The 26,223-nt window shown below is 43.0% G+C and overlaps 1 protein-coding gene across 8 annotated transcripts in view; it reads right to left on the bottom strand.

Moving 5' to 3' along the window:
- RNF152 (ring finger protein 152) overlaps positions 1-7,714 on the bottom strand; it is a 77,259-nt gene extending 69,545 nt beyond the window's left edge. The window contains exons 1-5 of one of the 8 annotated variants that reach the window (XR_006577031.1): positions 7,280-7,585; positions 6,078-6,201; positions 4,373-4,489; positions 3,646-3,884; positions 231-1,355 (exon numbers count right to left, since the gene is read on the bottom strand). The gene's annotated coding sequence lies outside the window, so the exon portion shown is untranslated. The other 7 variants (XR_006577028.1, XR_006577029.1, XR_006577030.1 and 4 more) reach the window with 7 other exon arrangements.
- Positions 7,715-26,223: the final 18,509 nt, after the last annotated feature.

Here is a 26,223-nt window from a genome sequence, read left to right as displayed (position 1 = left end):
ATACAAGTACAAGCAAATGCAATGGGTGTGCACATTTATCTGAATAAAAATGATTTGTTATATTGGTTTTTAAAAGTAAATTAAACAGTGGACCAAGGACTTCAGGCAATCTGCCAATCTGGTATCCAGAGCTGCAGCAGTTGGGTCATACTACTTCAAAAAGGGAAAAGACGCAACAGCAATACCTAACATTTTATTTGCAGCTGATCTGAGCTGGCAAAAGACCCAGCATCTGATGGAATATTCACTCTAAATAATTTAATTTTTTTTTAAAAGGATAAAATGTATCAGTCACGATTCAGACTATAATGTTAAAAAAATCACCTAATATTTTTACCTTATTATCTAACACACTGGTTCCCTGGGGGGATACGCAGACGTCTTCCAGGGAATACATCAACTCTTCTAGATATTTACCTAGTGTTACAACAGGCTACATAAAAAGCACTAGCAAAGTCAGTACAAAGTAAAATTTCATACAGAGTGACTTGTTTATACTGTTTTCTATATTATATACTGAAATAAAAGTACAATAATTATATTGCAGTCAATTTACTTTATAATTATATGGTAAAAATGAAAAAAGTAAGCAATGTTTCAGTAAGTGTGCTGTGACAGTTTTGTAGTTTTATGTCTGATTTTTGTAAGCAAGTAGTTTTTAAGTGAGGTGAAACTTGGCAGTATGCAAGTCAAATCAGACTTCTGAAAGGGATACAGTGGTCTGAAAGGTGGAGAGGCACTGATCTAACAGGTATAGTCACTAACTGGTGCACACTATACAAACTCTTTTGCCCCAGCAAGGTAAACTTAATTCCCATCATGCCTCATCATCTGAGATCAAAGCGTGCAACTACTGGGGTTACTGAGTAAATCGCCATCTTGCTTTCAGGCAGTGGCAGCCTGTTGAACGTTCCAAGCACTCGAACCTTGCCACCGTTTTATGATTTTAAATCATTTTTAAGTTCAATTATGGAGGAGTAACTTGATCAGAGCACTGCAGTGTTTGCTGTTTTGGTATCAGACTCGCACAGCTTTGTGTAGAATGTACTGTGTGGAGCAATATGGTATTAATAGCACTACATTTATTTATAATAACAAGAAGAACATCGAGTTACAATAACAAGAATTAAAAACAGCAAGAGTTTTGGAAGGGATAGAAGCAATCAGATTCCCAGGCATATGCCAGTCTCTAAGAGATGAGAGTTAGGAAGGAGCTTTCCCTGTGGGCAGGGTATTCCATGCCTGCCTAGTTCAGGATTTCTTGCACCTTTCTCTGATGCAGCTGGTACTAGCCACTGTCAGGGAAATGGCTACATAGAACATTGCCACAGTGAATCAGACCAATTGCTGTGTTCCTATGTATAATATTAATACACTAGATTATAGTATCCATGGTATTAGTACACAATAACGAAGTGAAAGAAACCAGTAGTTTTCCCACCTCCCACAAGGTACCATACACTTCCCAAATCCCCCTCCCCCCCACACACACACACGTGTGTGTGACCCACTGGTCAATGTGTCCCTCTCTGTGCCAAATCCACAGAAGATGTGAGTCACTTCCAGCTTGACAGCCTAACTCTTTAGGTCAAGCGGTAGAGGCTCATACTCTAGCTCTGGAAGACCCCAGCTCAATCCCTGGTATCAAGGTGGCATCTATCAAGAAAGTAGGTGCTCTCAGCAGTTTGAATCCCGGATGAGCTCCATTTAAGTGACAGCTGCTTTCTTGAAACAGATGATTGAACCAGAGACCTCCAAAGCTCAAAGTCTGAGTTTAAAGAACCAGGCTCCGTAGCTGGGGCTGTAACAAAAAACATATTTTCTGTGAATCTGAGTACAGACAGAGGAGCATAACACACCCTAACCCAGGGGTTTCACCCACAACCCAGGTTTGCCTCCAGAGTCCCAGCACACTTACATCCTACTCCTGGGTCTGAAAGAATCCCTCCCTTTCAACTTAGCCTAAGGCCCGGTCTACACTTGAAAAGGTTTGCCAGCATATCTACCAATATAACTATACTGGCAAGTGGAGGCATAGCTTACCCCAGGGGAAAAGTACTTTTGTCAGTATAGCTTATACCAGTCCCCTAAACAAAGTAAGCCATACCATCAAAAGCACGTTTATGGCAGTATTACAGTGTCTACCCTAGGGCTTTTGTCAATATAGAAACATCACCCCAAAATAAACAAACAAACGAACCACCACCACGACATTGCCATACCAGCAAAGGTTTCTAGTGCGGACCTGATCTAAGATAATGCTGGGGAGAAAGAGGGGTGGGAGGGAGGAATTTCCAACTTTGAGAGAACATTTGGTGCTTAATCCCATCTTCCCAGTGCCTCCCAAATTGCCATTGAAATCAAAGAGGCCAACATTTGTAAACATCCACGTGGGCAACTTGGGTGTGCAAATCACCTGATGCACACATGGTTGGCACACACAAACACCCTTGCACAAATCCAACCCCAACTTATACATGCACTTTTTCACAAACACATTTCCTTGTGCACCCAAAATACCAAGGCCTAAGTTGGGAAAGCCTCTTCCCCAGTACGGTCTCTTCACCATATAATATGTTTTTCAAATTAACGTTATACCTCTTATGATTTCTTTGTCAGCTATTTTAATGACCCTGGGGCAGCTGGTAGGAAGGGACAGATTACAAATTCATTAACATCTGTACAGTACTTTGAAGAGCAAAAAGGCCAGGTCAGGGGCTAAGTATTTATTACTCAGCTTTAACTATGAAAGTTGCTACTGCTTCTCTATAATTAAATTTTTTATCATCAGTTCCTCTGAAGTTTTAGGCAGGGAGCTGATCTCATCCCAGAAACTTTTGCTTCCTTTCCCCCCGCTGTTTCTTGGTGAGGCTTTATGAAGCCACTTCTGTTCTATGCCACACCAGCTCTCTGTTAACTTCACCTAAAGAAACTCTAGTCAGACTGTTCAGAGTAGCAGCCGTGTTAGTGAGTTTCCGCAAAAAGAACAGGAGTACTTGTGGCACCTTAGAGACTAGCATATTTATTTGAGACAGGACTCTCAATTCCTCACAAAACATTCAGTGTGGACCATTCCTTGGGTCTACATCTTCTACGGCTCTTTTAGGATTGTTTAGATCTGACCCCAACCTGCATACCTAACCCACTGATGGAGTTTTCACCCCATAGAACTGTTATTGCTTGCAGGGCCGACTCCAGGCACCAGCATTCCAAGCAGGTGCTTGGGGCGCCAATCTGCAAGGGGCGGCAGTCCGTGTGTTTTTGCCCCCAAGCAGCGTGCCAAATTGCCACCGTGGACGGCGGGGGCAGTCCATGTGCCGTTAGGGCAGCACGCGTGTTTCCGCAGCGGCGGCAATTCGGCGGCAGCTTCTGTCTTCAGCCAGAAGGCAGAAGCTGTGCCGCCGTGGACAGCTGAACATAGAAGCTGCCGCTGAATTGTCGCCACGGAAACACGCGTGCCGCCCTGACGCACACGGACTGTCCTCGCCGTCCACGGCAGCAATTCGGCGCACTGCTTGGGGTGGCAAAAACAGTAGACCCAGCCCCGATTGCTTGCCCACTCACTGCACCAGAACTGAGGGGTACCTTGGAAACTATGGCTGGCAATATTGCAATCAGAGTCAAACATTTAAAAAAAAAATTCACCTGTTTAAAATTGTTAGATCCTGGATAATTAACTTAAGATGAAAGCTGAGAAGGTTTTTTATTGCTGTTTTCTTTGACAGAAGACTGTGCAACACAGCCACATCAGTTTCAAAGGATTCCACTCCCCTCCTCACAGAGCTGAGCAGCAGAACAGCGATCTGTATAGAAAATGGCATCAGCAAAGAAGGCAGGCAACTCTTGATAGGCTCAAAAACAGCTGTGGAATTTCTGTAGAGGATCTATATAGTGTGGAGGGGGGGAAAAAAAGGTCCAGGCTCAAATGTAGTTTCCAACCCACACGATAGCAGTAGCTAGAGGTAGAATCTTAAAAACAGTATAGAATTTGAGATGTGCTGGGATCCCATATTTTTTAATATACTCCCCATGTTCTGCCAAAAACAAAATCAAAGGGCCCGCAACCCTTACTCAAGTTGGCTACTAAATAAACGTTTTTGTTTGCTTGTTTTATATAAGTGTTAATTATCCCCATGTCACAGATGGAGGGCCCAATCCTGAAAGCATTCTCTATTACTATTTAGTGTTTATATTACAATAGTGCCAGAAACCCTAATCGGTATCAAGGCCCCATTCTACTAAGCACTGTACAAGTATAGGAATAGACACAGCCCAGGCCCCAAAGACTTGCAGTCTATGGTCTTGACCCTAAAAATATTTAAGCACAAGATCAATTTTACACAAGTTTGTATCTCCCTATGGGACTATTCACCTGGGTAGAGTCAACCATGTGCTTATGTCCAGCAGACTGGGACATGCTGAAATGCCATGCAGAATTCCCAGTGGTGGATCTACATGAAGAGCACCTCCAGGAGCAGGCCTGGGGAAACTGAGACACAGAGAAGCTAGGAATGTTGAACACACAAGTGAATCAGTGTCAGAGCCAGAGTTAGAACACTGAAGTACATGCTTCCCAGCTCCAGACTCAGTTGGCTAAGCCTTGGCTTCTCTTATGATGAGCAGCCTGTTCTATGTTATTACAGGATAAATATAATTTACACACACACACACAATACACAGATTGAAATATTTATTATCCTTCATGGCACCAGGATACCTAATCTGGACATTCCAAAGCACTGGCCAATGCTTCCAGGGAGACTGAGACGTGCATACCATACTTTTGTCAGGTGCGGCTGAAACAACTTTTTCTGTACAAAATAATGATCCTCATTTTTCTTGCCAGCTGTACCAAGCGTCACCTTTAAAAATTGACAGATGTTACAGGTGAAGCACTGAACTCTTCATTGAGTTCTTTACTTTTATTGTAAATGAAAGTATGTACGCGGGGGGTAGGGTAAGGGGATTTTCCACAGATCTATGCCCTGACAATGTTGTGAATGACAACACTACAAAACTGTTACAACTTTGCAGTCCTCAACAGTGGGTCTTTTAATATTTACCTTTTCATTCAAATTAGCAAAGCCATAATTACAATGCTAAGAACAGCATTTTCAAGAGCAGAAGAGAAAAGATTTTTTTTTACCATTGTCCCATGAGTTATATAATATTTCAGTCTCATCAGGCACTTCGGAAAGGCCTACGATCTCAACCTGGACATACAGGTTGAAAGGAAGACCTGTGCCTATATTGTGTCTGAAGGTTACAAATGTTTATAAGTGGCCCCAGAATTACACAGACAACCTCAACTCTTGTCAATCGGAATAGAATTACTGTGCTTATTTGAAGAGGGGCAAAACAGAACATGGACCGTATTTGTGAAAGGGAGAAGAACAGATTTACTGAGGGAAGAAGGAGCTGATGAATTTCAGCATTTTGAATTAAGGGGGTCTTATCAAAAGCCTGCTTTCTTTGTTCTCTTTCTTTTGAGACACACACACACACACACACACACAAGCTCCCCCACGAGCAACTTATTGTATACAAATCTTTTGCTGTGTTTTAAGCAAAACCACAATTTAAATTTTTTTAAAGGCAACCAGTGAATGACTTCCAAGGAAAGTCATGCCAACAAATAGCATGGTTGAAACAAAGCACTTTGGTGCTAGTCCTTGGTAACATTTGTAGACCATATTTTTGGCAATACTGCCTTTCTAAAGAGGCAATTTCTAATTCAACAAGAACAAAGCCAAATTCTGTCACCATTGATATATTTAACCTTTATTCTTGTCCGTAAAAAAAATAATGCTTAAAACCCATCTGAACGTTTTAATAGGAATGATGGTTTTGAGTTACTGGATAGTTTCTGCCCTAACTGGCATTATGAGAAAAATAAAGGAAAAAGATCAGTCTCTAAAGTCATCTGGATTTTCTGCTCAGCAAACCTCACTTAAACAACGTTGATGCAACCCCAGACATCACCCAGACAGAGTTCAATACAATCTCCGCGCGTTGCACTACTCCACAGACATGAGCATTGACCGTTACCGATATTGAGCGTATTTTTGGTGTATTACCTGAATCTCTCATTGCGTCTCGTTTCTCCCTTTCTGCATGATGATATCAAGTGGAAAATGTTCAGTGGTTTGCAGGCAGGAGGCGACAACCAGGAAGCACAGTTGTGACAGAGCTTTGTTCTGCCTGCAGTGAATTACATGCAGCAAGGGTTAGACACAGCAGCAAATTATGAAATCAAAGCATCCTTTTAGCCTGGATCTATAACTATATTTCAGGGGCACAAGGGGGCGGGCTATGACATGCTTCCAGATTCATTCAGCCTAGAAATAAAAATAAATGGAAAAAAATAAATATCGATTCCCTATCTCCAAGTTCCCCTTTTTTGAAAGCAGCCTCCCCTTTAGCAACTCCCTCAATGCCGAAAAGGGAAACAAACACCCTGTGGCTATTACATATGAGAGTTGATGGGAATAGGAGACAGTTACACAGATAACACATGCACGCACACCCCAACGGATCAGCTGGCAATTCAGACATCGCTTTACCATCCCTACCACTGTCCCCCCCCCCCTTTTAATAGCCTAAGCCCCTTTTTAAAGCCTCACCCCTCCCGAACGCAGGAAACATGCAAAGCCTATCCCCACCCCCAAATTGCAGGGCTCGTCTCCCCCCTAAGCTCCGGCTCCTTGCCTTGCCCTTCCAGCGATCATTTCACCCCTGCCAAGCAGAATCGGCCAGATGAGAAGCCCTAAACAGCTGTCTCTTCTCCTCCTCCTCCTCCTCCGGGAGGCCCCTCCTCGGGAGAAAGGGCTGGAGCTAGAAAGCCCAGCGGGCTGGAGATAACAACCCCTCGGTGAAGAAACTATTTCTTTCGGGAAGGCCCGGGGGCAGGAAGGCAATTCAGCCCCGCGTGCTGCTCGAGACAAGGGGGAGGGTGGTGGGCGGGGGGGCGGCTTCAGCCCGGGCTCAAGGAGGCATGTGAGGACACCACCGACTCAGCCGGATGGCTGTCACCCCACGCCAGAGCCGGCACGCACCAGCCCCATCGTCACCCCCAACCCCGGCACACCAGCAGCCCGACCTAGTTCCGCCCGCTGATGAGCAGGGCAGGGCGAGACTCCCCGCACCCTCCTCTGCAACTCCGCTTGTCCCCTGAGTTACTGGGGTCCTCTCGGAGCCCACTCGCTGGCGGCTGCTTTAAAAGGCTCCAGACACACGGGCTGAACGCAGCAGAAGGCGGGTGTGAAAGAAGCCCACTGACCTGGCTCTGGTTTATGTCGGGCTGCTCGCCCTACCGCCGAAGCCGCATGTGCCCCCTCTGCTCGCCTGCCCGCTCCTCCGGCGGTGCCCCCGGCCAGCGCTGGGCTCGCAGCGCGCTAGACTCGGAGCCAGCCGGGAGCAGAGCTAACCGGGCGGGCGGGGGCGGGGCGGGGGTGGGACTGGCTCTTTGCTTTCTAAACACACACGGGCTCGCAGCCTCCTCCCCAGACAGGGAGCGAGCGAGCCCCGCTTCCCGCTCCCTCATCAGTTTCACAGCTGGCACCAAACCGCAGCGGGAGCCCTCCCTGCCTTACCCCACCGGAGCCGGGCACGGCGGGGGCCAGGAGACTCCGCCCCTCGGGCCCGCCTCCTTTCCACCCCAGCTCTGCCCCGGCAGCCTGTGGTTGGCAGGAGCGATCCCCCCAAGGGTGGTGGGGGAGCGGTCAGGTGTGGCAACCCCTTGGGCAAGAAATTATAATCATAGTCATGTGATCATGCCAGGCGATGCCATAATAAAATCATAGCGTGCTAATGAGCAATCAATAGCAAATCACCCATCCCCTTAGTACTTCTGTCTCCTCTCTCCAAAGCGCTTTGCAGGCCCTAAAACCAAAAGTACAGCACCCTTCAGCACTGCTGCTCTCAAACAACCCCCTGCCTAGAAGCCAGGGGTGGGGAGAGTCATACAAAGGGAATCCTGGTCCCCATTGTGCAGACGAGAAGCAGAGGGGTTAAGAGGCCTGCTTATGGTCACACAGCAACTCTGTGGCAGAAATAGAGAAGGCAGGGGTTCTTTCTCTGAGTTTGCTTCTCTGGGTCGTGCTGCTAGGGAAAGTGCAGGGGTGGAGAATAGAGAGGCAAGAAGGGGTACTATATATAGGGGCTATTTATAACTTTTTAGCTTGGGGAGCTGTAATAACCTGATTTTTTAAAATATATTTTATTGCTTTTTAATAGGGAAGGATGATGGCACTTTCTAAAAAGATACTAGTCAGTGTGTGTTAGGTATTCCTTTCAGTGCCTGATCTACAGAGGATATGGGTCTGCTATAGCTCTCAGTTTAAATTAGGCTCTCACATTATAGAGTCTCTTGCTTTTCACTTTGGAGGTCTCCAGCCAACATGGCAGTCATTACATCACTGTCAATGTACATTAAAATAACACAAGAAACAGACACAGACCCAGTGCTGTTTACTCAGAAAACAGTCCTGTTTCCATCAGTGGTTGAGGACAAATGTATTCAGATGTCTTGGCACGGCACATGAGGTCAGCAAGTGTGAAACAAGAAAGATCCATACATTAAGATATCAGATAAGCGTTTCTCCTCTGTCGGTTGAAGAAGTTCAATATTGTGGGATACGTTCATCTTCCAAAGTCAGAGTTGCTTTTGATGTGTTGATGGCAAGTTCTGGGGAATTGGATCTACAGATAAATTGATATGACCCCAAGAGCACTCTACTGCCAGAGGTCAAGGGGTTCCCTGGTATGTACCAGTGAGTCTCAGCTGGCCTGACCAGCCCAGGGCATCCCACCCACTGTCATGATATTTATTTAAGAGGTGTCTTGTAATATATCATTGAGAGACTAGTAACTCACTGATCATTAATATTCTTGTGTGATGTATGTATAGTTCACATGCAAAAAACTATAGAGAAGTGCTGGAATGGAAATATATTCCTCCAATCTGTTTGGCAGATAGTGCCTAATCCCAGCTGGTCCTAAAAAGAATGCTGTTTCACAGACTTGACTGTGTCTCCAATGTAAATTAAGCAAGGTGTGACCAAAGATAATGAAAATCACATTTACATGCAAAGTAAACAAAGCAAGCAAGTGAGGGAAAATGACCACTGAACAATCTCCATGGAGGATGGAGACTGCACCCCCAGGAAACCTTCCTGTCTCCTTTGACAGAGTCAATAAACTTGGAGAAGATAGCAACAAAGAGTTCTGTGGCACCTTATAGACTAACAGACTATAGGAGAGATAGAAGAGAAGGCAAAAGGCCATTTTATCATCCTTCACCTGAGAAGACAAAGAACAAAGTGATTCGGATTTGGATTCTGGCTGAAGGATCACCAGCCATGCTGGAGGAATGACTTTGGTGAGAAAACTACTTTGAATAAATGCTGCTAGTTTGTTAAGTTAGATTTACTTTTGCTTGTTTGTAACCATTTCTATCCCTAGCCTTTTTACTTGGTATCACCTAAATCTGTGTTCACTAAGCTTGTTTTACTTTGTGTTAACCTTAGTTAAGTTAACAGGTTACGGTGTACTGTCTCTTTAAAGGACCAGCAAACTTTATTCGGTTTTGTGAGAGGGGCTGAGCACCGCAGGTAAACATTTTTGGGGAGAACACGGGGCTGGAAGGGTTGTGGAGGTCCCCCTGAAAGAGTAACTGGGTGATAGAAGCCAGGGTGAGACTTTTCTAGTATGCTGGTTCTTGGTGTCAAGGCTGTGAGCCACAGCTGCCTAGCATTTAAGGCACCCAGAGTTGCAAGGCAGGTGTTGATTGAACCCCTTACTGGCCTCAGGAAAACCCCAAAGCATCACCTCAGTGTTTGTTTTTGTTTGAAACAAACTCTTCTCTCACCTTAAAATTTTGTCTACAGCACCACTCTGGAAATGGTGAAAGTGAAGTAGTAAAACCTCGGAAATTGACAAAACTAAATATTCTCACAAAAATCACTGCAGTCTCACTCCACTCCTCAGCAAGGATTTAATGGCAGAGCAAAGTCTCATACAACTTAGACGTCATTGCTTTTACTTAGAATATTCTACTGTGCATTCACTAGTAGAACATGAAGTTAAACAAATAATTAAAACTAAGCTACAGCTCTTAGAATAAGTGACCAAAGCACATTGTGATTCATTAGTCTTTTGTTTTTTTGCTTGTGGGGTTTTTTTTGTTTTTGTTTTTCTTAATTGAATAATTGAGCTTTATGTGGGTGAAGAGTACAGAAGTCAAATAGGCCAAATCCAGACACCGATCTGGGTCCAGGATGCAGGGACAATGGCATAGCCTTTTCCTCTTTCTCCTCCCTTCCCCATCCTGGCCATAAATGAGCATGAGTCCAGAGTTAGCCTTACTATTTTTGCGAGCATCTCCAAAACCAATTTTGGGCATGCCCTACCCCAAAAATATAACTGACTCCTGTCCACCTGATTGCACCACTGTGCCCACAGGTGGCCAGAGGGATCTGAGGAAGAACAGCAAGATGACTATTTGCAGCACCCACAAAGTTAATGGACTTATTTTATTTTATATTGCCATCCTCTTGCATCTGGAGAAGTGCAGGTCAGCTGCTTGTGCTGTTCATTGGTATCATACAATTATGGGGTCCTGGTCGAGGCTCTTTGGCACTACAGAAATACAAATACGACTAATAATTTTCCAAATAAGTCTGGGATGTCTGCATTGGCAACTATGTGGGTGATGAGTATGTTTGTTTCTCTCTGGAGAATTTCATTAGCCTGAAGGCTGGTGGATTTATTTCACAAACACTGGCTTAATGTCAACTGGGAAGCTTGTTTTCAATTCGTTCTCATGTACACAATGTGACCCAAGCATTTGCACCACAATAATTCAAGGTTCTCTAGGTCTGTTCATAAAGCCTTTGAGATATTGGGTTGTTTTTACAATTAAAAAAAGAACCATATATATAGTTCACATTAGGAATTTGTGCTACATCCTATTCTTAAAGGGACACTTCAAAGCTGGTGGGCACTAAATTTTAAACACCCTTGTCTTCCAAGTCTATGTAATTATTATATATATATATTCCCTCCTTTTCTTATTTTAAAAAAATAATGGCAACTATTGAATTGTAAACAACCCTACCATAACAAACCAGTGTGGAAACAATGGAGGAAAATGGAAACAGATTTCCATCCCTTCTAGCACCAGTTAGCATCCTTGTTATCAGACAGGCCAAGCACTGAATGGGTTAGAGACTAACTGTCATCTTGCTGATAGAGATGGTCCCCTGCAAGTCAGGACTGAAGTATGGTGGCATTATTATTTTTACTGGTATTGGTATTACAGTAGCAGTTAGAAGACCCAGCTGAGATGGAGGCTCCATCATGGTAAGAGTTGTACAAAAACACAGCAGAAGACAGTACCTGCTCCAAATAGCTTACAGCTGTGGCCCTGATCCTGCACAGACTAATCAATATGCTTAACTGTAATCATCTGACTAGTTCTACTAAAGCTAAGGGGAATACTCAAGTGCTTAGAGTTAAGCATGTGAGTAAGTCTTTGCAGGATCAGGGCCTAAGTAGGTAAGACATACAAAAGATAGGGGAAAGGACGTATAATAATTCCAATGGACAATCTTGCACTGCTTCTGTTACCACCCCAGCCTCCAGGAGAATAAGAGAATTTGAGTCTCCAGGGGTGTCAATTAGTACCCTTGAAAAGTTCCCAACAGTTGACTTAAAATAAAGGAAAGGAGATAGATTTCACCTTCCAATGCCTCTGTAATGTTGTGGAGGGGTTTTTTTATGTTTATTTGCAGCAGATGTTTGTGTTGGTTGGTTAGTAGGTTGTTTTTTTTAAATGTAGTATTAAGTATTCAGATTTTTAATATGGTGAAAAATACGATGGTGTGACATAGACCACTTGACAAAAGGTCCCCTGTTCTTTACAAAAAGCTCTCACCAGAGACAGGATAAACTCACTACACCAAACTCATCTTACCTTATATGTCCTCTTTATGGATAAATATCCTGTATCTACAGAAAGCTCATACCTTGTTAAGACTCATAGTTATTGTGAGATGTATGTATGGATAATATTTAAGGAATAATGTAACTAACTGGAAAGTATGCTTTAGGCACTTGGATTAGAAATTAGTCACTGGGTGTCACAATAATGGCCCATTCAAGGAAGATGGAGTTGTTACCCCTCCCCACTCAGCTAGCCAGGTAGTGCAAAGTTCTGTTGTCTACCCCTACCACAGTCAATGGAAAACCGTCAGACAATGACAAACAATCAAAATCATTTCTTTTCTACAAGGAGGGAGGGGTTTGCCCAGGCTGTGAATAGAAAAATGCTTTAATATAATAGGGTGTAGGGCAAGGCACTCTAGATCCATTCATAGAAGAAAACCCATAGCTGAGGGGCTTGCGTTCATGAAGGTTTGTATCCCCATTCTTGAGAAACCAGCCAGCTCTGCAAACTGAACTTTGCAGGACAACCTACTTTATTAGATAGGATAGATAACTACTGATAAGTGTACACCCAGGTTTGCAGTTTATGATTTTGTTTTGTGTTGTAACCACTTGTTTCCATTACTCTCTCATTTCTAGTTAAATCTTTATTCTTTCTTAAATAAACATTCTTTTGTTTTATTATAAGTGCTCATAAGGGCTGTGTACTTTACAGGAGCAGCGAGTGATGGTAAAGCTGGTAAATTGGGGCAGCCCACACCTTCGGGTTAGAAGAGCTGGAACTTCTGTGAGTAGCCAGCGTCAGGGGCTGGGTATCACAGGGGAACAATTGAAAAGGATTCAGGGATTGGGGTGCACCTATTGTTAACCTGCAAGGCAAAGGAAGGGCTGGCATAAACCCAGAGGAGAGTGCTTGAGTGGCTGAAGGGCTGGCAGGGTCAGGCAGCTGACACCCAGCTACCACAAGAAAGACTTCGTCTCACTGGAGGCGGTGGTTAATAAGGTGACTTATAGTCCTGGGTATGCCAAGAACCATCATGCTTAGCAATGACCTCTTAAATACGTACCTAACGCAAATAAAGGAGACTGCCATGAAAAGCAGGAAAAAGGTTGTTCCCTATTGCCTACCACAGTGAGGGCTTGGATTTGTTATTTCATAGCTGCTGTGTGTTCTCCTATCCCATGCTTAACATTCCCATTACATTGGTTTGGCTGAGTGAATTTCCATTTTTTTTTTAAATAATTGAACTAATTGTGGATAATAATTTATTCCAAGAAATAAAATCAGGCCCTGTTTGCTCAAGCATAGTTAGTATTGATAGTAACAGTTTGCAGGATCATGTCCTAACAGAAGTAATACTAACTGCCAGGAGCTGTCCCAATAATTTTCAGCACCCTTTTCTCTACGTAACTGACTTCAGTCCATCATGAGCATGTCACTGGTCACCACTGGGACCACTAGTATGCACCACCAGTATACAGTAGTAAGGCCCCAAGTCAACAAAGCAATTAAGTAGGTCAGTATTGCTAATGCCAAGCTTTCAAAATCAGGAGTCAGGCACTAAAAGATCATGAGACTGGACTGAAAATCATGAGATTTTTTAAAATAGTAAATTAGGGGTACTTTTTCTTTGCCGTCTGGTTTTTGAACCATTAGGATGTACTCAGGTTATATTTTCAAGCTTTTCTCGGCAATCACGAGGGCTAGAAAACTGCTCTCTTTTTCTTTTTTCCTTTTAATGAAAGCTGAAATTTTCTCATGATCACAGGACTCTAGGAGCTGGGCCAAATACTCACAATAAAATTGTGAGAGTTAGCTGGCATATGACATGGTTATGTACTCATTGATATGCTGACGTGCTGAATCAAGACCTGTATGTTTGTAGGGTCAGGCCCAAAAATACGACTGGGGTACTGAGATATTCTTTCTGCAATAATTCCTCGCCTGCTAGCAAAAGCCTTGCTCCTGTAATGAGCTCTGTGTAGGCAGTCCCCAGGTCTTACATGGAGCCTCATTAAAGGACAGGGCTTAACATTGTGATAAAAATATAGCCTATGCACCCAAAATTGCTTCTACTGAAATGAATGATGATATTCCTAAAGACTTCAGTGGAAGCAGACTCAGGCCCCATTGGTTACATATAACTGTCATTTGTACATACTGATACCCTCTGCTAAAAATTATGATGAACATTTTGGCTCATCAAAATCTGACAGGCGCATACACAATCCCTTGGTTTTTTTACATAAAACACCTTTTACTGCACACTTGAAAAATATTAGGTACTATGAGTTTTTTTACAGATTGTTAACCTGCAAATGTGCTTGTAAAAAGGCAATGTATTCCCAGTAACTCAGTTTTATAAAGTACCTGGGATCCTCACCCCCGCCCCCAAAAAACCTCTCTCAAATGTAGGAAGAGTCTTCTCCTACGTGCTAACAGTACTAAGCTTCATGATGGAGGAAATGTTTATTACATTAGAGTTACAGGCCCAAAATCTGCATCATGTGCAGCCCCATTAACTGCTGTGAGGATGAAAGAGGATGAGTAAAAAGTCAGTGTCGAATCAGCCTCTAATCTTGTCTCCTGCAGGAATTCATCTGTATCCATGCACATAGTAAACACTCTAAAGTAGATATTTATGCCCTAATCCAGCAAAGCATTTAAGCATGTGCTTGACTTTAAGCAAATGAGTAGTGCCACTGAAATCAATGGGGGCTGCTTATGTGCTTCAAGTAAGATACGTGGGCGAGCACTCAGCTAAATCAAGGCCTTACTGTGGAAACAACCAGCAAAATATATAACTACAATCGCACAATTAAAGAGAGTGATGTTCAGCCCAGGACAGAGGTCCCATACAAGGCCATATGAACCACTCTAGCCCTGTGTTAAGGGCTTATGTGGGAACACAGAGCTTCCCACAGAGTGGGTTTTATGGAATGAACACTAGAAGGATAAAGGCAACTTGACCCAAACAAATCAGACCATGCGCTGTTAGTCCAGAGGTGCCATTATTGGTGCAAATGCCAATAGAGATTGGACAAAAAGCCCAATATCATAGCTGATTCCCACAGGTCAGCATTTGCCCCAGGCCTATGCTAAAAATTAGTCCCGTGTAGTCCTAGCTTCTGCTTCCACTTCTGCTGCAGCCAGCAAGGACAGCAACAACAACAAAAACACACCAAGAAGGGAAGAATGAGTGTCCTGGCAGAGCTAGATGTTATCTCTCTAATCTCCCACTTGCCAGGTGATGTTGAGAAGTACAAGCTGACTTGAATCAAAACTGGCTGTTTCCTTATTTTAAGTATGTCAATATAGAACCCTAACTTTATTCTTTTATAATTAATATTTCCTTGTACACTAAACAAAACACATCTAATGAAGGGTATTTACACACAGGCAAAGCTCAATTACCAAACCTTGATTATTCACAAAGTTCTTTCCTCCAAAGCAACTCTGTGTTCTTTGATGTGCACTGACTATATCGAGAGTCCATCAGTTATACGAACCCTCATTCATTCCAATGAATTCACGGTCCTCCTCTCAGGTAACTGAGGTTTGACTGAATTGCACAAATAATATACAAACACAACACAAGGGAATGACAGATCATGACATGGAACTATTTCACCATATACTATACAACCACTTCTCTTACTGTTAACGAGTTATATACAGGAGTACCAATGTGGTGCTGTGCCATGGTACAATGGTAAATATCTGGGCATAACTATATTATATGCAAAAAACTACATTAAAATAACACTATTAAGGTTGCAAAATCAAGCACTCAAACATTAGGAAATGCCAGAATTAAGGTGCCATCCGCAATCACAATTTCTGCATATGGATTATGAAACTTTTTAACCACATGATCACATACTATTTCTTCACAGGATCTTGGGTTCCATTCCAGACTCTGGAGGGGAGTGTTCTCTAGTGAGCACAGACGTTTCTGTCCCAATGTAGTGCCCCCAATCTTGACCCCTTCTGGCTATGTCCCCTCTAACCTGTCCCACTCCCATGTGCCCCTCAGCTCCTCATCAGAGTCCCCCCAACCCCTTAACTCCTCCAGCTCCTTCTCCCAGTCCTAGTCTTCCCACACATGGCCCCTCATTCCTGTTCCAATCTCCTCACTGAGCTAATTGCAGTCTCCCTCCTCCCTTCCCCAGACTTCCTGTCTGATCTCAGTCCCCATCCCTCAACCTCCAAACCCCAGTTTCCCTCCACTGACCCCACAGTCTCCTTGTCCAGCCTGTTCCAGTATCTTTCCTAGCCAAGCTCACAGTCCTAGTCTTACCCTACAGGCTCCTTCACCCAATCTGCTATCACCATCTTCCACTCCATGCCATACCCCCAAGAGCCCTGTGCATTTCAGTCAGCTTCCTCCTACACACTGCCTGGTGCCAGCAGGGAGAGCATTTATAGCACAGGTGAGAAACTCTCCCTGCTCTCAATGTTTGTGCTGGCATCCAAGACTTTCCTGGTGGCCGGGAGAAGCAATTTCAGGGAGAGCCCCATTCAGCCCTCTCATCTCTAGGCTGCAGCAAGCTCAATGGGATGGAATCTTCGGAGAATTTAGCTGCCAAATTCTAACAAAGCTCTACTGAACACTTGCAAACGAGACTTTTCAAAGGCTTATGACTTGACCAAATGCGAGCATTTTTTCACAGGGATGGCAAGCAGCCCTTCGCTGACATCAGCCCCACTCCCGCCAAATTTCAAGTCCCTGCTCCAAAACATTGTGAGCTTCTCAAGGAGAAGGTTGTAAGAAACTTTTTAACATGGGGAAATCAACATATGTTTTCCCTTATTTTCTTCTCATAAATAATTGAACCATTTTATCTGAAATTAAAAACAAAACAAAAAAAAACAAAAACAGCCTGAGCCAACACCCAGTATGTGGCAAACTCATAAACAAATGAAAATAAATTCTTGTACTGGAAAGTGTCAGGCAGTGCTATTGGCAGTGCTACCAGCTCCACCTATAATAAAAGACAGGGTGAAGGAGAAGAAAAATTCTCCTCTTTAAATGCTAGCACAAGTATATACGTAACTAGCACAGTAGTGTGGATCCACCGATGAGTTAATTATTCACATTACAGTTCCTGAAATGGGAGATCATACTAAAGAAACAGAAAATCTCTGAACATAGTATTGCTTGCTCATAAAGCACTAAGTAAAAAAGGCTTTTTATATACTCTTTTTAGTGTAGTAAACTGTATGATATCTATACATACAAGGCAGAGTTCAGCTCCAATGGAAAACTCCCATTGACTTCAAAGGAAGTGAGACTGGGCCCACAGTGTATTTTAAGAGAGAGAATAAACATTTTGTAATTCTGAGTGTGGTGTTAGGTGAATGTTTATGTTGTCAGCTTCCTTGACTTGTTTATATTGAATGCTTATATACTAAAGTTCTGATCTTGCAAACACTTATGCATATAAGTAAAGTTACTCACAAATAATAGCCCAACTGAAGTCAATGGGACTACACATGTAAGTAACTTTACTCAGATGTCTAAGTGTTTGCAGGACCAGAACCAATAGCTGGAAACATCAGATCATAGTCTAGGGCATGCACGGAAAAATCAGCACACTGCTGCGCTTGCTTTCCTGAGAACAGTGTTCCTTGTGGATGCTTCCTGAATATGACGTCCTCCACGACTAACACTGCAACTGAAAATGCTCCAATAGCCCCTGGTGTTAAATTTATTAAATAACAAAGCTGTGTGGAGAATTCCGTGGCTCGCTCAGGATATAAATATGGCCATTTACCTACATGAATATGAAGTAAATATTTTTCTTTTTCAGGCTTCTGACACTCAGCCCCACACAAGATCAGGCCCTCAGCACAGGCTACACCATTAGGCCAATGCTTTGGGTCCACAGGTGTCAGCAGGCACATCTGAAAGAGAGAAAAAAAAATCCTGGACAAACAAATGTCTGGTCTGAACGAGACAAATTACACAATTTTGTGTTGCCCTGTCCACCTCCCACACCTTTTTGATTGAACATCATCTAACGTAGGGTCTGATCCTGTGAGCCTTACTCACACAAGTAGTCTTTACTCATGTAAGAAGTTTCAGGGACTTCAGTTAAGTCTAATTTGAAAATAGTGGGACCCTTGTGTGACATGTTTTCAGGATCAAGTCCTTTGATTGTCATTTTTTTCAAGGCAGGGACTGTGTCTTATATTTCTGTAGACAGCTCATGCACACATATGGTGCCACGTAGAGAACAGTGATTTGATATTCCCACGCCCCAGAATGCCTCACTTTTACTTGTAGATTTAATTCATAAAACTGGGTAAACCAAAAAGAGGCTGCACTCCTGACTTTTTTTTTTGTTTGTTTTTAAATCACCATTTTCAGGCCTGTTCTTCAAGGAGGATTTTAGGAAAAGTCCCTCACCATTGCTGCAGTACCCATTCAGCTTTCTGTGCTAGCAATGCTGGGAGAACTAATGAATACCAGCTGATGACATTTTCTCCAGGCTTGCTCTGAGCAGCATTAGATATCACAATGGTAAAAGTATAGGCAGCTGTTCTACGTAAGAGTCATAACTAGCACAACAGAGCTATACTAGTGCTACAGCAAGGGTGGGAGATTTCTGTTAAATTCCCCATTCCACAGCCATACTCGGTTATTATATACTTTACAAGCACTTAAGGAGGAAATAAGCTTCCTATTAAGCTGATAAATCCATCACATCTATATTCGCCCTCCTAGGCCTAGTCTGCTCCTGTAAATTTTGTACTCATTTTCCAGCAACAGAGCAATTTTATCTTGTTTAGCACTGTTGCTGGAAAATAGGCACAAATGTTTCTAGTGTAGATGAGACACAGATGAGTCAAACACTTTTCAAAGTCAAACGGGAGTTAGGTGCCCAAATCACTGTTGAAAAGAGGACTTAGGTTTCTAAATCACTTTGTGCTTTTGAAAATATTATTGTAAGTCACTGTCTGGACGGATCAGAATGTCCTGCAAGAGGAAGATGTTTCTTTGAAGCACTCCCAAGTTAACTAAAGCAGGAGGAAGAGTTTAGCTCTTTGCTCTGGAAAAAGTATTAATGGCTTGAGTTGCATTTCCAAATTCCCCATGGATTTCACTGAATCAGAAAAGTTAAATTCTATAAGGAGTTCAATGGGATGTGCAAGTCATGCAGGGCTGGACCCTAAGGGCCTGATCCAAATCCCATTAAAATTAATGGATCAATTCCCATTGACTTGAATAGGATTTCGGTCAGGCCATAAATACAGTCTGCTACAAACAGATACTACAGGGTCGCATATGCACCGTACAGATCAATGACAAGTAAACCTGTGGAAGAAGGAATGGGAAATGTCACCATTTCTGACAAGGACCGTGAGTTAACCTGAATCATGGTTGTTTTATCCAAACAGGGTTGGGTGGTTTTTGTTTTGTTTTTTTAATATTCAGTTCAAGAGTATCAGTAATAGGCAAGCCTATAAAAGGATAGCTCTGGGGAGCCTGCATGGAGCTTATAATGGAGCTGCCAAGTTTCAACCAGAAGGGCTGGAGGGAAACTGTCCAGGACTAGAGGGGGATTTGGAGAGCACTTTGTTTAAGCCTGAAGTGCTCAAGAATGTGTTGCATATTTATTATCCTCAAAGAAACCACTTGGCTGCTCCCAGTAGGGGAAGGGGTTTGTGTAATGGTAACTGTGCCCTCAGTGGCTGCCAGGGAAACAATGGTTCTCAGCCCGCGGGCCACTTGCGGCCCAATCAGCACAGAGCTGCAGCCCATGTGACAGCCTCAGGGCCATACAGGCAGTATATACATTGTCTGGAGGCGGCCCACATAACACATAGACAGCTGTATATGCGGCCCACAATGGTAAATAGGTTGAGCCATAGGAACATGAATAAATTAAATGCTGTTTGCTAACCTACGATGGGTCTTTCTTCTTCCACCTTCCACGTTCATTCTCTCCAAACCACATTCTTGTTGTCACCCTCTCTACCTATTGTTTTCTATGTCCCATTTGTTATTTTCTCTTCCTTACAAATCTCTCTCCTTTTTTTTCTTTCCTGTCTTCTCATTCTTTTTGTTGCCTCTTTCCCATTCTCTCTCTCCACCTGTTCTTGCCATAATCCATGATCCAGTTACTGCTTGCTTTCAAACTCCGTTCTCAACCTCTCTCTCGTCTCCTGAGTACCTCTGTGCTCTTCTCCGCCCTTCTTCATCTCCCTTCCTCTCTCTACCTCTGTCTCTGAGACATGTTTCCCTCCATCTCCAGAAGTCTCCCTGACATTTCCTAACCCCCCACCCCCCAGCTTCCTTTCCCTGTGGCATCCTATCCCTATCTCATTTTGCCTCCCAAGTTTTCCCGTTGCTCATCCTCAGACCCTTCCACAATGTTTAGCCTTTGACCCTCTACCACTCCTTGTGTTCCAAGGACAGGCTCCTGTGGTCTAGGGGACTTGGCTTGTAGCTAACCTTCCTGAAGTGGCCAGTTTCCTCCACCGCCATGCCCCCCTGTCCCTCCCCATGTCCTCTCCTCATCCATGCTTCAGGATGGGATCCTAGATCAAGAGGGATTTGTCTTTGCCAGCCATATGGGGAATTGAACAGCAAGTTCCGCTGGGGGTTCAGCTGGGAGAGAAATGTTATATCACTCCTGTCCTAGTTCAGGTCAGATATATTCCAGGACTGATGTGGATACAGAAGTTACTTGATAAGGTACAAATAATCAAGCACATAAAGTATAGAAGTCAATGCATGTTTAGGAAATTCATTCAGGTTCACTTATTTCTTCTAAAATCCTTGGGTCTAAGCCTCAATTAAGGCTGCCGAGTCTGACCTTTTAACATTGTATCACACTGATACAAACCCTAAACAATGGCAAATGTACATAAAGAGCACATTTACACCTAACCACTTTTAAACTCAGGATTGAGATGGGGTACAATGACTGGCTTGCATCCTAAGGACATGAGGATTATTTTTTTGTTTGTTTGTTTGTTTTAAGTCTTTGAATTGCAATATTTTTAAATTATAGATAACAGAGGATATATATTTTCAACCTGTCAGATTACATTCTTTGGTCTTCTTTGAAAATGTGAGACCTTTTCAAATGTTTCAGGGAAGAGAAGAGTTCTATGTCTCTTTCATCTAACTGTCTTAAACCTGTGTATTGAAGTCTTTAAACAGTGACATTTATTTTGCGTTGTATTAAGTGTTGGTGTTGATTTAAGTTTAATGCTTAGCTTTAACACATTAAAATCCAAGTGGACAAATCCACCCCAGTTTCAGTCCATTGATCTAAATGGGGTGAATTTGGCCCAAGTAGTTCTGAAGTTGTTCAACTGCAGTTTTGTTTCAATTTAATCATGTAATACCATTCTCCATCACTAGGGTTTTTTCTTTTACCTCAGGCCCCAGAGAATTCTTTCACTGCTGCTGCTAGGGGATTATTCGGCCTGACCTCTTGAAACTAGCTTCCTCATCTTTGATGTGTTATAAATACAACACCCAATTCCAGCCAGGTACAGCCCTATTTGCCTCAAGCTACCTCTTGTTTTACTAGGGAAACTTCTCTGACATATGATGGCAGCTCCAGGAGACTGTCAGGCAGCTGTGGGGAAGTGATAAAATAAACTAGAACCAGACTGTAAATCTGAGATAAGTAGGGAACTCAGCTGTCTTGCTCCCACTTCACTGAAAGTAGCCAATCTGCTCTGCCTTGTTTTTTAACTGTGAAAACAGCTGCAGTTGCAAGTTGCTGCTTGCCAGAGACCCATATTTGTCATACCTGTTCAGACATCCCATAGAACAAGAAAGTGCTGATGGCAGCAGTGCATATCTTCCCCAGCTCTCACTGTTCAGTCACGGCCACATTTTAAATCCATCCCAGTCTCACCAATGATTTTTTTGTCATGGAGTTGAAAGTTGCTGGAGTTCACTGATGATACTCTAGCTGCTGAAGAATGAAAGTAAAAGAGACTAAGGAGTGGGGTTTCCTTAGAGTCACTGTCTCACCTCTGCAGGCCTCTTGCTGTTCTTTAGGTAAGAAAAATATGCTGCCAAAAATACACTTATAGGATTTACAGTCTGTGGTACCTCTCATGTGCCCATCAACCTGCTATCTAGGCAACCAACAACAGACCCTTCTGTTTCCTTTTCATATCCATTTCCAATTCTGAGTTTCAGCTCATGGAGTTTCCTCTGTTGATGGGCCTCTCCAACTTTATTTGTCTGTAAAGCACCATGCACACTTATGGAGTTGAATACATAACAACAGGCTGATGTGCCCAACCCTCACGCACCAAATAGGCAGGGGACCAGCTATCTAAGCGCCTAGATCTTGGGACACTCATAAAGGTCTACTGCTCCCAGCCCTCTTATCCCTATGAGTGTCTGCAGGAAACATCTGACCCTGTGGCCCCACCAGCTACCCTCATGCTTGGGAGGGTTTCATGCAGAAGAGGAAGTCACCACATAATATTGACAAGCTCAGCAAAGATGATATTACTCTGCATAATCTCCATGATGCCTGAGGGAACTGATGTCCCCTCAAGACATGGCCCAACCCATAAAGCCCATTTCCATAATATTCTCACTGAGGGTTTTCTTGGGACTGGCAGGAAATGGGGGACACTACAGCAGAGCCAGCACTCCCCTTTTGGCTGCCCTGCTTTGCCCTGAATATTTTTTTTTGTCTGTCCCCTCATACTGCAGCAATTCACTGTTGGACAGTAGACCAAAGCAGGTGTCCTCTCCAAAGCAGAAGTCAAACCCACCTCATGGAGTAGCTAGCATAAGACTAGTTAACTTATTAACTTATTAACATTACTATTTCCACAATTCTCTGGGGTACTAGAAGCAAGGGACAATACCAGTGCAGTGTCTTGTACATAAGCAAATGTCACAGAAAGCGGTTACTTCCTATACACAGGGCTGCCCAGGGGGGAAGTGCCCCAGGCCCCACAGGGACCCCGCAAGCCCTGGCCCGGCGGCGGTCAGGTCTTCAGCGGCATTTCGGCAGCAGGGGGCCCTTCATTTGCTCCGGGTCTTCGGCGGCATTTCGGCGGTGGGGGGCCCTTCAGTGCTGCTGAAGACGCCTCCAAAGACCCGGACTGCCGCTGGGTGAGTACAAGCGCCGCAGCTCCCCCGCTTTGCCTCAGACCCCGTGAATCCTCTGGGAGGCCCTGCCTATACAGCATTTTTTAAATGCCCATCCTCTTTCTAGGGGCAGTTAGGCAGAAGCAGCATCTTACATTGGCTTGCCCTAACAACTGCAGGGCATTAGCACATCAGTCCACTGTAATTTTATGCAGCTGCATTATTTTCACAGTTTATAGTAGTGCATTTTATAGTAGTCTTATTTATGAAATACACACAGCAGTTACACATATGGCTTTATTATTTTCAGCACTCAAAGCACAATTAGTAATTTCATCAAGCTAACACTGTTAAAGCAAACGAGTTACTGTATGCTGCCACCTACGATTTACAGAGCTCCATATATTTACATAATAAGGATAGAAAAATTTAAACAGTTGAATTTGGAGCACTGCTTACAAAATGTTGCCAGAAACATTAGGTGAAATTCTGTGTCACTGGCCTCATGTTATAACAGTGGCTCAAGGTCTTAAATTATATTTGGGATGCATCTGGCTCTATTTTTCATTTCTGGGGAGAACCAGAAATGCGGCATGTCTGCTAGTAAGCAAAATTCTGCTTCATTCTATTTCCAACCTGAAAGAGACTATATAAAACCAAGCTGAGCAGACAGTGAGGGTCTACTCAGATAGACCACTAGTTGCAATTAGGCTTATGAGACATCTCTGCCCCTAATTCTTGTGTTGAATCATTTGCTGGAACTGTAAACGATTCCCAAAATTAAGGATCAGTTTCTCAAGGAGGGTTTTTGTTTTGTGTTTTTGCCAAAAAGGTTGTAACAGGGTGTCACCATAGTCAAAAAGAAAATAAAAGAAAAATCTGTATAAATGTCACATACACGCTTCCAAACCAAAGACGAATTGAGCCTGATTTCAGGTCATTGATTGTTTACTGTCCCAACCCATCTAGTGCAACGTGAAATGGATTTACAGTGTAAAGCAATAATGGTCTGACCATCAGGAGCAAACGTTTTGCATAGTGCAGAAAATTGAATCTATGGTTCTATGGCCACCTCTGACACTGACTAACTATGTGACCTTTGGCAAATCACTTAAGCCAAAATTTTCTCACATAGGCGCCCAAACTTAGGTAACTAACTCTATATTTAGCACCTAAATTAGTAGCCTGATATTGAAAGCTATTGAGGAAGCTTCAACAGTTGTTATGCAGGTACTCGGTGCTTCTGAAAATTAGGCCTCATATTTAGATATCTAATGTTATGTACCCAAGTGTGAAAATCTTGGCTACCATCTCATCTGCAAAATAGAGATAATGAATCCTACCTCACAGGCATGTTGTGAGGCTTAATTATTATTGTCTGTAAAGATCTCTTAGCTCCATGGCTGGAAGGTGCCATAGAAGTGTGAAGTACATGGACCATTATAGTAGCTTCATTGAGGTTTCATAATTGCTCGTGAGACTATCCTTGTCCTCCATGCCCGAGATTGAAATTACAACTTTCCCTGTTTTAGCAGCAGTTCTGTAACTCTCTTCCCTCACTGTTCCATGAAATAACACCACCACCCCCAGCACTGAGCACAACTCCTTACAGCTCCTGAATAAACATAACACAAAAATGAAGAAGATGAAATAGTTAAGGATTATGCAGTAGAATTCTTCTGCTTTTGGGACTCACTCTCCTTTGCATCATGCCAAAGCCCAGACTGACAGCCTTCAAGACATAATGGAAAGTTTATTTGTATGTTTCACTTTCTGGTGATTTTGGGTAGGTTTATTTTACCCCTGCAATATAGTTGACACCACATTGCTAACAGACACAGTGGTAATTTAATGCCACCCACTTGGGCTATTTGTGTTTTAATATTTGTAAGTGGCACTTAGATGCTAGGCGTATAGGTACTATAGCAACCCATACATAAAACTTGCTTAGAAAGTATGTCCTTTTCACCTTCAGATAGAAATTTCCAACCTGGGGACCAAACTAAGTCTAAGTTCCCTTACATTTGTGCAAAGAATGGCCTGTGATCAGTATTGGCATTTCGATTTGTGAGGGCCCTCTGGAATTCTCTTGATCCCGCTTTAACCGTCCCTTCACCTGTCTTCTCAGAACTCTCCAAAATATTCTCAGGGGAATTTTAGCTCAGCTTTATGGCTGGTTGTATTTTAAAATTCATTTTGTCTGATTAAAAGCGATTGCCACATGCCCATTTGATCCCCTTTGTAAGGAAACAATGTGATTTATTGCAGAATAGAAATGTAGCTCTTTCAGCTCTATTACAAGAAGGCTTGAGCCTCTAGTTATGTAGAAAAGTTGTCATGTATTGTTGCATATAGCTCGGTATGTGGTTTTCTCGGCTTCAGTTGGTCTGTTTCCTTCCTGTTCCTCTATTGACTCATTTCCTCAAATATAATTTGAGTTTGTCATTGCGTTTTAGCCTCAGATAAAACACCATTGGTGTCCATAAAATGCAGAAGTAAGAAAGGCAGCCGCAAAGGGGAAATTATCTTCTTTACTTTCACAAAACAGAAGGACAAATGATTATTTTTCTGGCAGTAAGGACAGGCATGGAGTAGGCATTTTCATTTTGGAGATAAATTAATCTTAGAGTTTTACACTGCCACTCATCACCATAGTATCTGAGCCCCTTCCATGTAAAATCAACAGAAACTGTGAAATCCTTAGCAGATTTTGTAGTCTCCAGCACTCCCCACTTTTCAGGGTCACAGGAGGTTTTTAAGAACAAATTGGACAAACACTTGTCAGGGACGGTCTAGGTTCACTTGATCCTGCCTCAGCATAGGATGCTAGACTAGATCACCTCTTGAGGTCCCTTCCAACCATACATTTTTATGAGAGTCAAAGTTCTGCTTGGGGCAGAGGGTTTTATTTTGCTTGTGGAGGTGGGGCTTAGGAAATTAAAATAGAGGAGAGCTACTTTTCTGAAATGTCCCCATCTTTTCTTCACCTTCCTTACAAGCATGCATGATCTGGAGGAGTATGTGTACTGTCCCACTTCATACCCAAGTGAAGGTGAGACTTCAATGCAGTTACTCCATTTTTATGCTGGTGTAACAGTAGAATTCAGTCCATTTTCAAAGAGACTAAATACCTACAGTCCTAACTCTCAGACCACAGATGTATTTCAGGGTAAATATGATCATGACCAAA

The sequence above is a fragment of the Mauremys mutica genome, chromosome 2 (genome assembly GCF_020497125.1).
Source record: "Mauremys mutica isolate MM-2020 ecotype Southern chromosome 2, ASM2049712v1, whole genome shotgun sequence".
Lineage (NCBI taxonomy): Eukaryota > Metazoa > Chordata > Testudines > Geoemydidae > Mauremys > Mauremys mutica.
This window is presented reverse-complemented; position numbering and strand designations above follow the sequence as displayed.